This window comes from Harmonia axyridis, chromosome 1, assembly GCF_914767665.1.
Source record: "Harmonia axyridis chromosome 1, icHarAxyr1.1, whole genome shotgun sequence".
NCBI classification, from domain to species: domain Eukaryota; kingdom Metazoa; phylum Arthropoda; class Insecta; order Coleoptera; family Coccinellidae; genus Harmonia; species Harmonia axyridis.
This window is the reverse complement of record NC_059501.1, coordinates 53,081,581-53,102,479: the sequence shown is the minus strand read 5'-3', so window position 1 is coordinate 53,102,479 and position 20,899 is coordinate 53,081,581. Positions and strand designations below refer to the sequence as shown.

The 20,899-nt window shown below is 34.5% G+C and overlaps 1 protein-coding gene across 1 annotated transcript in view; it reads right to left on the bottom strand.

Moving 5' to 3' along the window:
• The window catches only part of LOC123686509 (adipokinetic hormone/corazonin-related peptide receptor variant I), an 87,995-nt gene extending 71,104 nt beyond the window's left edge, over positions 1-16,891 (bottom strand). The window contains exon 1 of the mRNA XM_045626706.1: positions 16,690-16,891. The gene's annotated coding sequence lies outside the window, so the exon portion shown is untranslated. The remainder of the gene's footprint in view (positions 1-16,689) is intronic.
• Between the last annotated feature and the right edge of the window lie 4,008 nt (positions 16,892-20,899).

The following is a 20,899-nucleotide window of genomic DNA, read 5'->3' as shown; positions in this document are numbered from 1 at the left end:
ATGATAAAATCAAAGTAGTTAACCATATTTTCAGATACTCAAATGACACTTGGCCCAAGATTCGACAGCTGGCAGTTGATTTTTATGTTGATTGGCGTTTAGGAAACCGGCTCTATATCTATCAATCGACACATCCAGCAACAAGGCTAGCAGAGCTATCAAACTTAACTAATAATTACATTGTGAAGATATAAACCTAGCCAACCTTTACATATAAAATAAATGTATTTCTTCTTCAGATCCATCAAGCCTTAACCAAGTTATTCATAGTATAATAGAAAGCTATACTCATCCTCATTCACGAACTTCCAACGTGCTAAAATTAAATTCCATATCAATCTTGTATTTGCTATTTTATTACCGTTTTCGAATACACATGAATTTCATGAAGATAATGAGATCGAACTATGTACAGAGTGGGTGATTAAAAATTCCCCGTTTAATTGAAGTTGAATAGGATTGAGTACGAATAGTACGATAAGGATAATTCAATGTTAATGATCTGTAGTGATTCTGGATAAACACCGGAGAATCATTTTCTGATAATTACATGATCTTATGGCATTGCTCAAATAACACTTCAACTTATCATTGTATGCATGAAATATCAACCTAAGAGCTTGCGGTTCTTTCGAGCAACCCATCCTCCCACAAAGCTAAAAAAATTAAATAGTCAATAGTCGATTCAGATAATAATGGCAAGCCTCTCGCGGTTGCATCAAGTTGAAATTTTGCAAATATGTATATCTACTCATACGTTACAAAAAGAGAACTTTCACAATTCAGTAGGAGATAAAAAAGTGAGGGATCGAATGAAAATTAACTTCGTTTTGGGGATTTGATCTTTAACCTTAACATATTCCCCCGCGTTAAAATAACTATTATACAGGGTGTCCCGGGAAGAATGCGACAAACGAATACCATAAATTAAGGTCATCATGGAGGACCCGTATCAAGATGTTTCAATCGCCTGAGTGCCTTCGTTGGGGATATACAGGATGATGTTCATCTTATGAGTGAAATTTTACAGTTCGATAACTCTTTAACTAATCGACCGAATAATTTCAAATTTTGAAGTTTTGTCACCCTTTCCTATCGTCTTCCTTCAATATTTCTGAATTCGAGTAAAGCAGATCCGGACTAGGAAAATTTCAGACTTTTCCTATTTTCGTGAATATTGGATCACCCTGTACGTGAACATTATGATTTTTTTCCATTTTCGAAACCAGAAAGAATCAATTCATTATAAAAACTCTTAATCTCTGCTTGGCATGGTCATACAGGGTGATCAATAAACATTCCCTTATCAGTAAAATTTTTTTAGTTCAATAACTCTTCAACACATCCACCGAATAATTTCAATTTTTCAAGTTTTGTCGCCCTTTACTATCGCCTTCCTTCAATATTTTTGAAATCGAATAAATCAGATCCGGACTAACAAAATTTTAGACTTTTTCTATTTTCGTGAATATTGGATCACTCTGTACGTCAATATCATAATTTTTTCGTTTTCGTAACCACAACGAATTAATTCATAATCAAAATTCTAAAACTCTTGCCGCCGTCATACAGGGTGACCGATAATCATTCCCTCATGAGAGAAGTACAACCGATTCAACCGAATAAGATAGCGAAATCTGTGAAACAACTATATCATATCAACGTGCTCAAAAATGTATTAAAATGGAGGAATATCATTTTGAACAATATCTGCTGGACTGAAAATATTTTATTTTTGATTCATTGTTTTCAAGATCAAATATTTTTAATTTATCTGCTGTTTTTGTTCTTTTCTTTATCCAGTTTGTTGATTAAAAATTTTCTTAAATAATTTGAGGAGAATTTAGGTGAGACATTCGTGAAGGGAACAACTTCAATTTTCGAAATAATTCTACCGATAAATTCAAGATATCTTGTACTTTGAAATTTCTTTCATGAAGAAATGTTTATTGATCACCCTGAATGATGGCGTCAAGCAGAGATTTAAAAAATTTTTTTATGAAATAATTCTTTGTGGTTACGAAAACGGAAAAGAATCACAGGGTGATTAAATATTCAAGAAAATAGAAAAGGTCTTAAATATTCCTAGTCCGGATCTGATTTACTCGATTTCATAGAAATATTGAAGAAAGACGATGGTAAAAGGCGACAAAACTTGAGAAATTGAAATTATTCGGTGGATTTCTTGAAGAGTTGTTGAACTAAAGAAATTTCACTCATAAAGGAATGTTTATTGATCACGTTGTATGACCGTGCCAAGCAGAGATTTAGAATTTTTAAAATGAATTGATTCTTTGTCGTTCCGAAAACGGAAAAAAATCATAAGGTTCACGTCCAGGGTGATCCAATATGCACGAAAATAGGAAAAGTCTGAAATTTTCTTAGTCCAGATCTGATTTACTCGAATTCAGAAATATTGAAGGAAGGCGATAGGAAAGGTTGACAAAACTTCAAAATTTGAAATTATTCGGTCAATTGGTTAAAGAGTTATTCAACAGTGAAATTTCACTCATAAGATGAACATCACCCTGTATATCCCAAACGAAGGCACTCAGGCGATTGAATCCTCTTGATACGGGTCCTCTATGATGACTTTAATTCATGGTATTCGTTTGTCGCATTCTTCCCGGGACACCCTGTATAGTAGGTTCCATAAAACTTTCATCTTGGTGAATTGCTCGATCAAATCATTTCAGTCTTCAATTTCAATTCATTTTGGAACTTCCATAGATTTCAAAATACAATTAATGTGTTGATAGGTCAATCAAAGTTTCATGAAACCCGTCGATATTAGTCCAGTAGACAAATACCAAAAAGGTGGGTCTGCTGGAAAAAATTCCGAACTTAATGAAACTTCTACAGGTTGTTCGGTGGTGTTGTGGGATGACTCTGTCAAGTTATCTAACACGAGGAACCCGTGCTAACTTGAGGATGGCCGAAGAACCTCAACATTTCCGGACTTTTTTCAGTTTTTTGGTCATAACCTCTAAACTAAGTAGTTTTCGACCAAGACGTTCATTTTCAAAGTGGTGGATCATCAAATTTTTTACAATTTTGTGTTTACAAACTTTTTCGTGAACCTACTATCAATTGAGATATAGTCGATCAAATCTATAGTCCAGTAGTCAAAGCAAAAAAAGTGGGGCCTGCTGGAAAAAATTCCGAACTTGATGAAACTTCTACAGATTGTTCTGGAGTGTTGCGAGATGACTCTGTTGAGTTATCCAACACGAGGACCCTGTGCTAACTGAAGGAGGGCCGAAGAACCTTAACATTTTTGTACTTTTTTCGGAGTATATGCGAATATTATTTTCAATAAATTCTTGGTTATCATTTATTGATTTTACCCAGTTGATCTGATTTATTAAGGTTCAAAATAATTATGGGTCGATAGGAATTCACAGAAAGGTGATAACATGCCACGATAACATTGAAATATCTACTCTTCACATAAACATAGGCTTTTAGTCAAAGGTTCCTCCCCCTGCCACCTCCCTATGTTCAAGATGTTGATATTGATGAGTAATTACTATAATCACCATAGAACGGCCGGTAATTGTTAGTTAGAGGCTCAAAACCTTGCGAATTTTTGACATTTTGAGAAAATTCCTCTAATTTTGATTGGCTGTATATCGGTTGATATAAGGTTTAGAAAAAAGTTTCGGGGCACGAAATTATAAGGAATTCAATTATCTACAACTTTGAAAATGAACGTTTTGGGCGAAAACTAATTAACTTGAAAGTTATAAGAAAAAATCGAAAAAAGTCCGAAAATGTTGAGGTTCTTCAGCTCCTCCTCAAGTTAAGGCAGGGTCCTTGGGTTGCATATCTTGACAGAGTCATGCCACAGCACCTTCTGCACAACCTGTAGAAGTTTCATTAAGTTCGGAATTTTTCCAGCTAAAATGTATTTATCTACTTGACTATATAGTTATTAGTTGGAATCAAGTACACTCATTCATATTTTTTTCATTGATAGTTTCTATAGATACAGCTCAATTATTATTACAAAACAGTTTTAAGTCAGTGGAAAGTGAACAATTTTAATTAGCTACCAATAGAGTTATTCATCAGCACGAGTTATAATCTACAGCATCATTTGTATCTTCGTGCAATAATGTATTGAGGAAAGAATCATGTCAGTAGAAGCAGCAGTAAGAATGTAGAAGGACCTCCAGTGAGATATGGTGATGATAGCCACCGCGAAGCATTTTCAAAACCACAGGTTATTCGTCGATGTTCAAATGAATCCGAAAATATTTCGAAATATCAGCAGGTTAATGATAGAAGTGAGAGAAAATCGATAGCATTGAGAGCCCTATCGAAGATGATGTGAACTAATAAAATCCGAAAACGAGAATTAGAAATAGCAGTCGAAGCACAACGCAGGATCGTGAAATTGGAGAAGTCACTGATTCAGAAAGAAATGGAATTGAAGAACGCAGAGTTGAGCTAGGCGTCCAGTAGGCGGGTCGGGCCGGGACGGAGAAATCTGTTTGCCTACATTTGTATGTAAGTGCGTCCTCTACAGGTTGACCGTGTAGCAGGCATGAAAACAAAGGTATTTTTACATCCACTTTGCTGTCCAGAGAGCAAGATCACTATTTTTGAATCAACACAAATTGCTCATTGATGTCTGATTTTTTCGAAACTAGTTCAATTGTTTCCTATTTCTACTTCGTTGTAATTGAATAACCAATACCGATAGGAATATTAGGAAGCATGTTTATTGGCGTAATGTAGAAAAACACATATTAAACTACATTTAGTACTGCCTATAAATAGTTCTTTTATTTTTTTAGAGAATACCTAATGTTCCTCACCAAAAAAAAAGCAGCAGATCTTTATCTCTTTCACGGCTAAATGTAATAATATAATACCTGGATAAAGTAGGTTCTTTTCTTTCAATCTGGATGCAAGTATTTGAGTAGATTTATTTCAGAGGTTAAGTCTTTCATGAGAAGGTTCAGTTCTTTTTGATTGAAGTACCTACTTGAGAGTTGCTGAATCTTCCTCATCATTACGTTCCAGTTTCTTAAAGAGATATTCTCTATCTACTTAGTCATAAGCTTTGGATAAACCGAAAAGTATGCCCACTGTCATTTTGTTTTTTTTTTCTAGTATTTTGAAAATATATAGTAGAAATTGGAAAATTGAACGGCCTTGTAGAAGTCCATGTTAGCTGAGTATAAAAATTATCATCTTTAAAGAATTCTCTCAATCTCGAAAATAATAGCACTAGCAATTCAAAGATCTCAGAAATACCTGACAATAAACTTATGGCTTGTAGTTTGAAATAGATATTGATGATTAACTTCTTCTTCTTTAAGTGCCGTCTCCTCAACGGAGGTTGGCGACCATCAACTGGAATTCCTCTCTGTCTCGTGCCATGGGCGCCCGCAGGGGGGGGCCAGGGGGGGCCATGGCCCCCCCTGAGATTTTGATTTCCTCATTTTTCAGCACAACTACCTCAATATAACTTTATCAATCCAAAGAGCAAGGAAAAAAGGAAAGTAATGGATTCACAACAATTTTCCGGTTTTCAATGACAATCAAGGACGCCTTATCGTTTTTCAATAATTTTCATTTTGCCCCCCCTGAGAAAAATTTCTGCGGGCGCCCATGTCTCGTGCCAAATGGATGATCGTACTGGCCTCTCTTATATCAAACCACTGGCGTAGATTTCGCATAGATCGCGTAGATTAACTGCAACTTCATTATTTTAATAGAAATGTCATCGTCTCCACTTCCAATTTTTTTTTATTTAGATATGTTTACAATTTAATTCAAATATAAGGATTCATCAATAGTTTTATGATGGACTAATCAAGGGGGTATGGCGGCAAAATTGAAGGGCGACATTTCAAGCTTGATCAACGAAAATCACATGTGTACAAATTCAAAGTACCGAATGATATTCAATTCGGTTAGCTACGACAGAAGGGATACCGACTAATTTAATTAACATCAAAAACCATCAAAGATGCCGAATTATACTCATAAATATCCAGATGTCGCGTAATCCTCTCATAGTACTGTTTACGAGTTATGGACGCTAAAAAACACATGCACTCAAAATGCTTGTTCGTTTTGCTAAACGTTGCCGAATTTCATTACACTTAGGGCGGCTTAATGAATCTTAATGAAAAAAAGTTCAAATTTTTTATAGTGTTATAACTGAGCAAAAGAACCTGAAACCGCAGGGCCCGCTCTAGAGGCGCGGCAAATAATGGAGGGCGGCATTACCTAATTTTTACGAGAAATCTGAATTCCTGTAATCCATAATCCGGTTGTTTTATTTTATCATATCAAAGAAAATGAAAGAAATGTTCGAGTGTTTTATTTCATCATTTATTCATAAGAATTCGGTTGTGCAGTTGATTTAAATTTTAATCGATATAAAATAATTACCCTTGAAATACATTTTTTCTTTCCTAAAAAACTTTTCATAAAAAAAGTTTGGAGTTTTTCATACTGAATTTTACAAATTCACCAATCCAATGCACCCCCCTCCTCGGTCTTTTGTTTAGTAAAATGCTAATCTGCAAGGGTGTCTCTGCCTAGGGCTGCGGTTTGATTAGCGACGGCCTTGAGTTGCCTTGCCATACTGATGGCGCAATCCCCTGAGAGAGGGCACACCTCTTAAATTGAGAAAGCCAAAATTGTATCAATTTTAACAGTTTTGTTTGACTTTTTCTTCTTATTTTTGGTTGGCTGGGAAAATTTTCATCAAATATATTTCCAAAAATTCCTATTGTCTAATTGCATACCCACTTTTTTTACTAGCTGCCAAACCTGATTGAGAAATTCTTGCTGCAAATCCAAAAAAATGTTATTATTCTGTTTTATTGTTGATACAATTGTTTTTTATGCTTTATTATCATATATGATCCAAAATATGCTTATCGAAAACGAGAGCTCTTCGCCTCTTCATTATATATTAGTGAAAATGTTATCAATAGAAAGCTTGATCCATTTCTGATATAATCATGTATGGTTGGTTTAATGTTGAAGGAGTCGATAAGTATCATTGTTCAGATTATTTTTGATTTTCTTTCGAACTCATCTGCCTCCGATTATTCCAAATTTCTCTTTTTCACGCAGTGAAAGTGGTAAGCATCTTTGCTTAAGCACATTGGGATTTCACATATGTTCTTTGCACAACATTTGTTGTAATTTTCTAATATTCCCGTTCTTCTCTCACTTTTAATGCAATTTTTGTGCAACTTTTCTCGGACAAAATCCTATTTATTATATTGATATGAATTGTTTTATGTATATTTTTGTTTTCGATGAAATAAGTTATATATAAAAATATTTTGAATAACACTCCTGCACCAAAAAAAAAATTTTAAAAACTATCGGCTCTTATGTTATCAATAATGTGCTATCTAGGTAAATCGACTCAAGGATTGTTTCCCTGGTGCAATACTGCAACAAGTATTCTAATTATGTACTAAATATTGGTTCAATGTTAAAAAAATTCAAGTGAATAATAACAGCCAAATATAATTTCAGGGAAGTGCCATATCAATCAAATATTCTTTTGGTTTGTGTCTACCCATTTGTTTTGTCTGAATAGTGTTATCAGTATATTATTCATATCATGATAAACGGACCATGCTAAATATAAATATATCTTAACATAAATATGTCATGAATGGCGAAATTTCTAATTTTTGGTCTGAATCAGGATGAGTATTCTGAAAACCTACAAATAATTGGTGTGATCCAGTATTCAATAGCAGCCAACCCCCCCCCCCCCCCCCCCTATTGCGTTGAAACGAGTACTGTTTTGGTAGTGTTACTTCTTTCATAATAGCTATTTGTGTATTAAGAGCGCAAAATGTTTAATAGGTATATGATGATAGATATTGTCGAATAAACGGGACAATGAATTTGGTCTCGAATTACACACAAGATTTGTTTCACAATCGAACAGATCACATATTTCCAAAAATTAATTTAATTTGATAAATGGGATTCTTTACTCAAATGAAAGATGTCATTTACCCATTGTTATTGGATACTCTGAGCAATGCATATTTAATTTATAAGCATTAAGCTTATGTTTTAATTTGTCATGCATATTTTCTCAAAATTGTTGATCAGGCTTTGGGGTTGGATGTGGAAAAACGATAATGATGTCAATAAAGAAGATAGACAATCAGTACTTACAAGAAAATATCAGTAGTATGTAGGTCCATATGATACAAAAAGGAAAACTTACTAGGTACATACCCATGTTTGCTTCATTGAATGACAAATTTGTAGAAAAAGTGCAAAGTGTATTGTTTAGCATCTATATCCGTTATCTTGAACTAGGAAAACTTGAGTAATAGTTGTGAATTCTGTGATCCCTTAGATCGAAATCCAAATAACGTGTATACAATACCACCAAATTGAACTGGACAAATCGAAGAAAAAATAACCGTTGATGTCTAGCAACAATTATTCATAATACGAATTAAGTTGAAAAAAATGGAAAAAATGATTGCTTGATCTCTTCCGTCTGAAAATATGGTTTCCTGCACTCCTTTACGCTAATCGAAAATAAATAATTGTTGACGCCAATATTTGCAGCATTTACAGGTGAAAATGAGCTAGAATAACATGAAAAAAGTATGGAATAAACAGAAATATCGGACTAAGACAAGTCTAGACTCTAGATCAATAGATAATCACAGGGAAACGCGTTGTCATCGAAGGTAGGTAGCGATATACCGGTTTTGCTTTTCTTAGTTTCAGTTCCATAATCAATCCGAAAAGGCTCATTTTGGTAAAGGCCGCCTTTATAGGAAGCTCAGAAGTTGCTACAGCTCTATAAACATAATCCGACCTTGTTTCAAAGAAAGCTTTCTTTTATTCCTAACTTTCCTAGCTTATTCTGAGAACTACTACTTTTCCAAGGTAGTTCAGAAAATCAAAGTTCAATTTCAGAAGAGGGAACATGTATTTCAGAATAGGAAAGTGTAATTCAGAAAAGAATAATTGGATTTCAGAATAGTTAATTCAATTTCAGAAAAACGAAATTGAAAATCAGAACAGGAAGTTGGATTCAGAAAATCAAAGTTGATATTGTTGCCTTTTTCATAGAGTTTTTTTCGGTACTTATATCATCTTAGAATCGATGATATGTGAGTTCAGTGCTCTGATTGCAGCCTAACTATCAGAATGTATCGCTATGTCACAATTCTGATAGTTTCTTGCTACGTTAATCTCCACACATCTTTTTATTGAAAGTATCTCTGTCTGTAAGACACTTAAACAGCGGCCTAACAAAAATGAGCATTCGGTGCTAGTCTCGAATAATCCAGCGCCAGTCGCCATCGTGGTTTTAAAACCATGTGTGTACCATTTAATGGTATTCTTCTCGAGAACTGAGATTGTGGACTACCTTTCTTAATCTTCTTTTCTACAAGGTATCGTATAAAGGTTTTCTCGATGCTAATTTTCTTTATCATCTCGTCACTGGGAAGGTTCGCTGATGGTATGTAATAAGTCAGGCAGGACCAGGCTCTCTTATTCCTAATTCCTTCACTGTCAGTACCTCCCCTGGATAGCCTTAGAGTGCCCTCATAGGGTACTCTATCTATCACAGATGAAAAGGTGTGAGATCTGTAATGATTTTCAGTGCCCTAGTTGGAAAAGTTGTCATGACTCCAGTGATAGAAATACAAGCTGACCTTTGTATTATGTGAAGGGCTCTCCTCGTGCTTTCCTTTCCTGCTTTGGTATGCCAGATTATTGCCTCATAGATTATTATCATCGGTCTCACAATCATTACCTACATCCATGTTTGCGTTACATCCCCAAGTCAGACTTCTGCATGTCATCAGAGCCTTTGTTACTTTGTTAGCACGTTAACAGTATGTCAATGTGCTCCTTTCACAGAAGCTTACTATCCAGGGTTATTTTCAGATATTGGGCTTCAGATTTCCACTCTATAATGTCCCTTTTTGGAGAGTGATTATACGTATATTTCATGTTTTATTGATGAACCAATAGAATCCGTAAATTTTACATAGTTACGGCGTATTGATAAGTGGATATACCCTTGACGACGTGGTATAATCGTTTTAGTGTTAAGCCTCCTACCATATTGGGATCATTTCCATAGTAACTTTCTTGGACGTTCGCCCAAAAAAAAATGTAAAGCTCAACGAAATGTCATTGAATTATCAAAATGCAGTGATTCGGTTATAGTCTGGAAATATTCGTTAGATAATCGTAACGAATACCAAATCGATTATAGACAATATATTTCGATTATAAGAACCTCTTCACTCGACGTAGTTCGCGAAACACCACTAGAGCTACGCTCTCGTGACGTTTCGCGAACTACGTCTCGTAAATCGGTGTAGGTATAATCGAATATTGTCTATGCTTTTGTGATATTATAACTGATAATAAAATAGAATAATTCGGAATTCGCGTATTGTATTGGGTGTGCTTGGTGAAATTAAAAAAAAAGGGATTACACGATTCGTAGTGCAAGATATATTGAAGTTCAAACCCTTTTAATTGAGTAGTTAATTTGATCATTTTATTTGGATACTTTGAAGAAAAACTTCCACCTTCCCAAATTTAAGATAAATAATATTGGTAGTAATCCTGATTTCTCTATCAACTTGAAATTATTACTACAATTTGAAGTTGATCTTTTTTTTTTGTTATTTCAATGATACAGTTGAGGGCATCAAGAAATCCTGACTTCTGAAGCCAATTAACGAAATAAATTGTATATTTTTTCATTATATGTAAGAATAGTTTGATGACTGATTCAATAAAATTAATTATATTCCCCAAGAAAAAAGGAACGTCGAACTGTGCCCACTCTTCTCTTCTCTTCTTTCTCTTAAGGACATATCAAATGTTTGCAGGTAACGAATAAGTATGGCAAACCTGCTGCTAAACCTGCGTTGAAAAATAGGGTGTCCCATTTAAGAAACACCAACTTTTCACTATTCTCTAATGTTGGTTTCTATGATCTGTAATGATTATCACTCATAAACCATAAAAATTACTAAGAAAAAGTTTTAGAATTATTGGAATATCTCGTACAGAAACCAAGATAAAGTGAAATGTTTGATACAGCAGAATCACTATTAACACCACTTGAGAACAAATCAGGATATCTATGGCTTACTTTCCGATATCTTATTATTTCGAGAAAAAAGAGATCGGGGGTCCTAGAAGATTTTTTCTCTAAGTCTTGTAGTTCTCGAAATGCTTTTAGAATGCATCGAAATTGAGACAACCTTTACAAATCGGAATAAATTCTGGAATGTGAACGCTTCAAAATGTGTCGGGATAGTACGCTTCTGACTTATAAAACAGTTCTTCACAACAGAACATATATATTACTAGTCGATAAATATAAGACAGTACATACATCGACGTAGCAATATCAAATAACAACACATGCATCAAAAAGAGGTCGAAAAAATATATAATATACAATTGTCTTTAGTGATGATTACATTTATGTTGTATGTACACTAGCCAAATTAATGATGTAACTTATGGGGCGGATTTGCTGAGTTTTTTCTCATTTGGCTCTCAACTACAGTCTTTTCCTCCAGCGTTTAGGTATATACAGATTTGGAAAGATAGGATAGTGGACCAGTGCTATAATCAAAACATGCGGGAAAAATTATCGAATAAGCAAGTGTTCTATTTCAATGGCGAAGTGGAGATGGTCACATGGATGCTCTGCAGCTTGATTGATAGTCAAAGACGAATTAGTCGCTCCCCAACTATGAGGTGCGTTGTGAGACCATATGGGTTGAAAATAAAGTAAATTCGACGTAAATGGTACTTTAGTGTTCATAAAAATACGCAAAATCTCAAATCAATAAAATAGTAAAAATTTTTTCTGATATTCTCTTTGAATTTTCTTCGGTTCTGATTACGCTATCCTCAAAAAATTCTGGAGGAAGCTTAAAAAATTTATTATATATAGCTATAGTTATATTTTTCATTTCATTTTCACCTCGGAGGCTATGTTAATAACCGAAATTGTCACATTTGGGGCTTGAAAAATCCAAGAATGATTGTTGAAAAGCTTCTCCATCTTCAACGTGTCACCATTTGGTGCGATTTTTGGGATGATAGTGTGATTGGAATTATCTTATTCGAAAATGAGACTGGTGGTACACTTACGGTGAATAGACTGCGCTACCGAGCTATGATTAATCATTGTTTATGGGAGAATTTGAAGATATCGATGTGGACGACGTTTATTTGCAACAAAACGGTGCTTTGTCCACACAAGCAAAGAAACAATCTCAATTTCACAAGAAAAAGATTCCTGGCAGTATTATTTTTCGAAGAGGTGATCACAATTGGCCACCCAGATCTTATGATTTAACAACTTCTGACTTTTTTTGGGCCACGTGAAAGATAAGGTCCATACCAGTGCTACACAATTGATTCAAGACGGAATTCGTCAATAAATCGAGGACATACAGCTGCAAGTAGTATGCGAATTGGTCATAGAAAATTTCATGAAAATTATAAAGTGATATAACTGTATCCGTGACGGTCATTCGGACTCCGTTAATGGTAAACCATCCTCTTCACAATGATTCTTTTGATTGGTTTCTCTTAAAATATACTCCTTTTTTTATATCGAAATGAAACGTGTCATTGGAAAACCATCGATAATTTTCCGATATCTGATTGTAAAGCGAAATTCACGGATTTTAATTTGTCAAATATTTTACAGTTATTAACATAATAGTCCAGTAGATAAATACAAAAAAAGGGCTCTGCTGGAAAAAATTCCGAATTTAGTGAAACTTCTACAGGTTGTTCGGGGGTCTTGTGGGATGACTGTCAAGTTATTCAACACGAAGACCCTGTGCTAAGTTGAGGAGGGCCGAAGAGCCTCAACATTTCCGGACTTTTTTCAGTTTTTGCTCATAACCTCTAAACTAAGTAGTTTTCGACCAAAATGTTCATTTTCAATATTATGAAGCATTAAATTCTCTACAATTTTGTATTCATAACCTTTTTCGTAAACCTAATATCAATTGAGATACAGTCGATCAAAATTATAGTCCAGTAGTCAAAGCAAAATAAGTGGGGTCTGCTGGAAAAAATTCTGAACTCAATGAAACATCTACAGATCATTCGGGGGTGTTGTGGAATGACTCTGTAAGTTATCCAACACAAGGACCCTGATGTGCTAACTCGAGGAGGGTCGAAGAACTCTACCATTTCGGACTTTTTTCGGGTATATACAATCATTATTCTTAATTAATTCTTGGTTATTATTTATTGATTTTACCTAGTTGATCTGATTATTGAGGTTCAAAATAATTATGGGTTGATGGAATTTACAGTAAGGTGATAACATGCCACGATAACTGATGCACATATGGTAGATGCAATAATTTGATTCTCGGTGGATATAAAATTTAGAAAAAAGTTTATGGAAACAAAATTATAGGAAATTCAATTATCTTCAACTTTGGTAATGAACGTTTTGGTCGAAAACTGATTAAGTTGAAAGTTATAAGCAAAAAAACGAAAAAAGTTCGAAAAGAGTTGGGATTCTTCGACCCTCCCCAAGTTAGCACAGGGTCCTTGTATTGGATAACTTGACAGAATCATTCCACAACACCCCCGAACAACCTGTAGAAGTTTCATTAAGTCCGGAATTTTTTCCAGCAGACCCCACTTTTTTTGCTTTGCCTACTGGACTATTATTTTGACTATTTATTTTGATCAAATGTATCTCAATTGATATTGGGTTTACGAAAAATTTTGTGGTTAATGGTAGAACTTACAAAGCTCTTTAACACAATAATAACATCTTAAAATGTCCCTAATGATTGGAAAAAGAGTATAACCATTCCTATATGCAAGAAGGGGGACAAGAAGTCCCCAGAGAACTATAGAGGCATAACCCTGCTCAGCTCAGTCATGAAGCTCTTCACAAAGATCATGGAAGCAATAATCAACGAATATGTCAACATATCGGAAGCACAACAGGGGTTAAGGACAAATCGGTCTATCATGCTATTTTCATGGTCAGGCAAATAGTGGAAAAGACTATAGAATACGGGAAGTCCGCTTATATGTGCATTGTAGACCTCACCAAAGCGTTCGATAGGGTAAGACTAAGTGACGTAGTTGATATTCTTGAAAAGAAGCATGTGCCGAGGACTATGGTAGATATCATTAGACAACTAAATTAGAATACATTTACCCAGGTATTGGTAAATCGAAACCTGATAGATGAAATAAAAACACTAACAGAAATTCGACAAGGAGACTCTTTAAGCCCACACCACAACACTTCAATCAAATAATGGATGAAATAATAAAATACGTGAAAACTATAGAAGGAGGATATTCACTGACAACGGGCGAAATCAAAATAATTTGTTTCGCCGATGACGCCCTGATTATAACTGAGAACGAAGACGATTTGCAACGGCTTCTATACGCATTCTATAAGAAAGCTAAATCATTTAACATGCAAATATCCACCACAAAAACCAAAACCCTCGTTGTTTCCAAAGGACCAGTCAGATGTAAACTTTCTCTGGAAAATAAAACTATCGAACAAGTTATGTCGTTCGTCTACCTAGGCATACAAATTACCGCAAGTCATCAAAATAGAACGACTGAAGTGAATGGACAAGCCAACAAAGCCAGCCAATATCAGGCGCACTTCGGGACATCATCTGGCATAACACCAATATAACTAAAGGTCGAAAATGAAAATAAATAAAATCTGTGTTAGACCAGTGTTGACATACGCTATAGAGACCAGGGCTGACAACAAAAAAAGAAAAACATCCTTCGAACAACAGAAATGAAAATACTTAGAAACATCTCAGGGTACACATTAAGAGATAGAAAAAAGGGCACAGATATAAGGCGCGAATGTGAGGTAAAAGACATTGTCAGCGTAAGCGTAGAAGAGCCTGGACGCCTGGAATGATCAAGTGGACAGAATGGCTAAAGGAAGGCTTGCAAAAATCGCAAGAGATGGTATACCACGAACAAGACGCCCCCTAGGAAGACCTCCAAAGAGATGGAACGAGTCGTGCTCTTCAATATCTCAAGAGAACTGAAGTTGGAAAATATAAGTCCATGGCCTAAAATACGTGGGAGAAGAAAAAAAAGTTTGTGAATACAAAATTGTAGAAAATTAAATGCTCTACAACTTTAGAAATGAACGTTTCAGTAGAAAACTCATCAGGTTAGAAGTTATGAGCAAAAAACCGAAAAAAGTCCGAAAATGTTGAGGATCTTCGGCCCTTCTCAAGTTAGCACAGGGTCTTCGTGTTGGATAACTTGACAGAGTTATCCCACAGCACCCTCAAACAACCTCTAGATGTTTCATTGAGTTCGAAATTTTTTCGAGGTAAAATGTATATATCTAGGTACGCGACTAAGGAATAAGTGTCAAATCAGTTATACAACGAAGTTCTTCTTTCGGTTATTTCAAAATGCAACTTGAACTTCAATAATATTAGTTTAATTAAAATTCAGGGCCTATTTAATGATTGAAGGGAATGGTTGGCTACTATAATCTAATATTCGTAGGTATATGCAATATTTATTTGGATGAAGTTTCTCATGAAAACATGAAAAAAATTACGCTCAATGTCATTATACTTTTTGCACTGCAACTTTACAAACTTAATTGGGTGCGTAAAAAAAATTGTTGGTTAACTCTCAACCTAGATTTATGCCTTTTTAATACTATTTTATTGTTTGTAGTTGCTTTTTGAGAGTATTTTTCTCTTCTTTTTTGAATTTCTGTTCTTAAATAATGTTTCAATAATTTTCTTCGGATTCTGAAACGAATAACAGTGGGATCAAAGCAGACCTAATGATTTCCATTTTATGATGTATTCACACAATTGGGATATTTTGTGAAAAAGTTTCAGGTAAATTATATTTTACGTTTTTTTATGAAAAGTTCAGTCAGTATTCTTAAAATAGAGAGAATGATCCAGATGGTATAAGAAACGAGTTGAATAATGGAGTACGAGTATAAGGATATTCAATGTATCCAAAACGTGAACTAGAAGTCTTTAGGAACCTCATAAGTAGTCAAGTAAATATTTGTTAATAGCCATGCGAAAAGATTTCATTTGTAAATAATAAAAATTAGACTTTTCAATTCAGTTCTTTGTCAGCAAGATCGAGCTAATTTCATGTGTAAGTTCACATAACTTTAACAGGTTTTAATCATAGCAATAAAATTCTTACAGGGTATTTGGGTGATTTTGTTTTCCGTTACTTTCGAATACTTTAAGCGCTTTGTTTTTACAAATTCTATTTCACATATCGTCGGCTAAGAGTGTAAATCTGCTATATCCATAATGAACAATTTTACAGGAGACCATAAAAACCGTATAGTACAGTGTTATAATAATAATAATAAGGGAGTTTATTCAATAAACTCTATTGAATGTATTTTCATGAATAAACTCTCTTATTATTATTATTATAACACTGTACTGTACGGTTTTTTTGATCTCATGTGAAATTGTTCATTATGGACATAGCAGATTTACACTCTTAGCTGACGATATTTATTTTTCATGCAGTATTTGAGTTGATTACAGAATTTCAATATTTCAGATCTATACTCAATATACTTGAGAAATCATGGGATACTCAGATACGGCATAAGTGATTTTTTGAATGTTCACCAACCTGGGCAAATTAAATAGCTGCAGTAACTCCCACGTTCTCACAACTGCATAATTCCTGTCTATTAAGTCAGTTCAACGCTTTTTTTGTTTTTACTTCCTATTTGATTCAAGCAATTGAAAATACGTATATGTTCGATGTTTATCTACAATTTGTGAGATCACTACAATGGACCAACTCTACTCGAACAAAGTGTAACACGGACTATTTGATAAAGATGCTCCCAGGAATTGGTTCGAATGAAAGGTCAAGATTTAGCTTTCGAGTTCAATTATTATTATTTAGGGATAGTATATAATGTTTTGAGATCACATGTATGAGTAAATCTATTAAATCATATGTGTATTTTTCAGCTTCAATTACCATTCTGGAAGTATTACCAGGAATCCCAGGTGATTAACTTAATTGTCGAGATATATAGGTTTATACAGGTTGACTGGTAACCATAGCGCAAATCTTTTATCTCCATTCGAAACGGTCTGTTTTTAACAAACATTCTGATGACGCTACCTTTCGGCGACACCTAGTAGGTACTTTCCGAAAATTTTTAAGCATTACGAGTATAATTTTCGAACCGCTTTAGTTTATGCGTTGATTTTGTGGATCATATGTACTATGCCAAACCCATAATGTGAGTAAATATAACTCGTAACATACCATGTTAGGTAAAAAAATATGTAATGTCTGAAAATTCAAGGGAAGCACTAACTTGCCATCAGAAGATTTTGAACACATTGGGGAACACAGAATTGTAAATATGTGATATGATTTATTTTGATATCATTATTGAAGGTTAATTATATAATTAAAAAAATTATTCTAGATATGAGGTTCATATAATACGATTCTCTAGCAATCTGACATGAACATTCAAAGGGTTTTTTCACATCAACAAATCGAATTTCAACCTAGTCGGATCTAATGTTGTTTTTCGAAAAAGAAGGCGCTTCGTGCCACAATCAACGAAACAATCGCAATTTCACTAGAAAAGTGTCATGGCCGTATAATTTCTCGAAGAGGATATCACAATTGGCCACCGGTCTATCGGAATATTGTAATTTAACACCTTCAGACTTTTTTTGGGCCACATAACAGGTAAGTCCTATGCCAATGCTGCACAATCAATTCAAGACCTTTAAGATAGAATTCGAAGTCATTGAGGACATACATCCGCAAATATGCAAATTAGAAATGGAAAATTTCATGAAAATGATATGGTACTACAGCCGTGCAACCTGATATCGTTTTCCATCGTTAATGGCACATTTTCCTGTAAAATATACTCGTTTTTTATATCAAAATGAAATATGAGTAACTAGAGCCTGAAGAAAAATTTTGGCGCTTGAAGCAAAGAATATTTCGGCACCTTTATTGAAAAAACGTAAAAAACAGTAACTTCTTTCGAATGCAAAATCGTAGGATTTTCTATATGTTGAATGTGTAATTGGGTTCCAAATAATTTGAAAGCGGAGGTAGTGTTGTTTTTCTTCTTCGTGAAATACTCGTACATAATGATTTTATTCCTCTTTCAATGAGAATAATGGGGAATTCTGTTTATATTGGTTGGGCTTCCATATGTTATTCAGTATACAAGCGGCTTAGTAAAAGCGATTTGGAGATTTTTATTGCAGGGAATTGTGAAAAACGCAGTTGTTTCCGAAAATCATGGATGAAATATGAAAATGCGACCAGCAATCAAGGCCGAATTGCCGCCTCTCAAATAGAAGCGCCTGAAACGGTTGCTTCATTGTTTCACCCTTAACGCCGGCCCTGTAAGTAATAAAATAATAATTCGGGGATATCGGGTGTGGTAGTCAAGCTCTATAGGATCTATCTCATTTACTGAATCATCCTAGCTTTCGATATCCCCGAATTATCAATTTCCCATAATCGATATCAATGTCCAGTTGATTAACAAAATAATAACTCACTACTTTTTTATACGAGATGCAAAAAATGTTTAACATTAAAGTTGTAAGATTTCATTGATGCTATCTTTCAACACCTCCAAAGCAAATATTGCAAAATCAATATTGAATCGCAATTTCAAAAACATTTTTTTTTCTAATTCTACGAAAAGATTTTTCCTCCTGTTTATAGTTTTCTTTTATTTTCTTGAGTAGTATTCTAATTATTGAGTTGAGAATGTTAAATCAAAATTAGCGTTTGCCAAAAAATAGTTTTTGAGTGCTTAGAAGTTTTGGCAATTTTGCTAGACTAGGAGCTAAGGTCTTTGCTTAACTACTTGACTGTCAAGAGTTTGGACTTGTGGAGTTATGAACCTTTTTTCCAATAAATTCTGTTTGTCCAGCTACTTACCTTCCTCTGGCAAAAAAGGTTGTTTTTTTAATTTGGTCGGTATTCTCGATATTCTCGATACTCTCAAGCCTTGTTTCTCATGCAAAAATAATGGATTTTTTTACTACACCTCATAGTTTATTTTGAGTACCTGAGTTTTCTTATGAAATATATCTACATATATTTAAAAAATATGCCGAATTGTTTAAATTTGTTTTTATTCTACAGACATTTTGGAAACTGAATATGATATGATTAACTAAAATATATCTCTCTATAGAAGAATAGTATGATAGCTGCGCGTTATGTCTACGATCTACTACAAACCACTGTTCTGCTGTATCTGAATGGTCGTCCAAGCACCCTTTTTCAGGAAACAACACACCTCCCCATATTGCTAGTCGAACTATTGCCTTTCTCCAAGAAGCTAAAGTTAACGTTTTGGTGTGGCTATCGCGTTCACCGGATTCAAATCCCATTGAACATGTCTGGGATATAATGATCAGGAAAATGTAGTGACTCTGTATGCCCGAGAGGTGGCGTTATAGGTTTCGCGCCACGCTCTAGTGGTGCCTCGGCAGGATTATGAGTGCCACCGCGTTGAGGCAGAGTCACCCTTCCACGAATCCACGATAGATTGGAAAGGTATCTTAGGCAGAGATCGTTGGATTGACTAACTGAAGAGTCCACTAGTGAACTCGGTATAAAACACCGCAATCCCCAAAGAGAGTGTGCATCTACAACATTTGGCTCGAGAAAGACTTGCCAAAAGGCTATCCAATTTGCACCAATCTCCACAGACTCTTGCGCAGTTAATTCACGAAGTTCGAGTTGCTTCGAAAGAGTTGTTACAAGCAGACGTCGACCATCTTATTTCGTCAATGACCAGATGAGTACAAGAGTGTAGGCCTTCTCCTACGGGGCAAACACATTAGTATTATTATTTTTATTAGATGTCAATACAATTCTTTGAAAATGTTATCGTTTCATTCTAGATATAAGACTTACACATTGGCGTTAAATTAAGTTCACGAAATTATTCTTCTGTGGAAGATATTTCTTGAGTTAAGTTCAGAAAATTCCAAGTAAATAATTTTTTAACTGACTTTGTTCGAATTTTTATCGTCCTTACATAAGAATAGACACAAGTTCTTCTAGGAGAATGTTATTGTATTAACAGAAACTGAGAAAAATGGCTGATGAAATTGCTTCAAAAATCAAAAGGAGAAACACTGAGTACTCTGGACTTCCTCCAGAGAAAATTATTGGAGACTAAAAATCAATTTATTTCTCGCTTAACTATTAGAATTAGCGAATGAAAAAAATACAACCGAATACAGGATATCGAATGGAAAACAAATTATAATGCAAAAAATGCGAATAAACATCATGAAACCGTTAATAACAATGGGTGTTATACCAATCATCAAAATCGACAGTTCGACAGATTATTAACCGGCAGCTGAAACTGGTGATCTCAGAAATCTCATTCCGACTGAGTATATTTCTTGAATTAGTTCTGCAATATTTCTTGAAATAGTCCAAGCAACAATAATAGTGAAAGGAAGATCTTCAATTTATTTAACAAATCATTGTCACATAAAAACGATCAAAGTATAAAATTGGATTAAACGGTAGCTTTGAATGATGAAACCAAATTGATCACATTAAAGAACCAATATGGTATGATCATCAAAAACCCAAGAAGTAAACAAAAAACCATTGAAACAAAAATAAAAACCCAGCCTGCTATGTTCGGGAACGAGATGGAGACAAATAAAGAGTAAATCCCGAATGAAATATCAAAGGAGCACTGAGAAGGAAATGGTCATATTTTCTGAAATATGATCTGAAAATGATATGAAAGACTTTCTGAAGAATTCCACAAATACCGATATTTTCCCACCCCACCAGA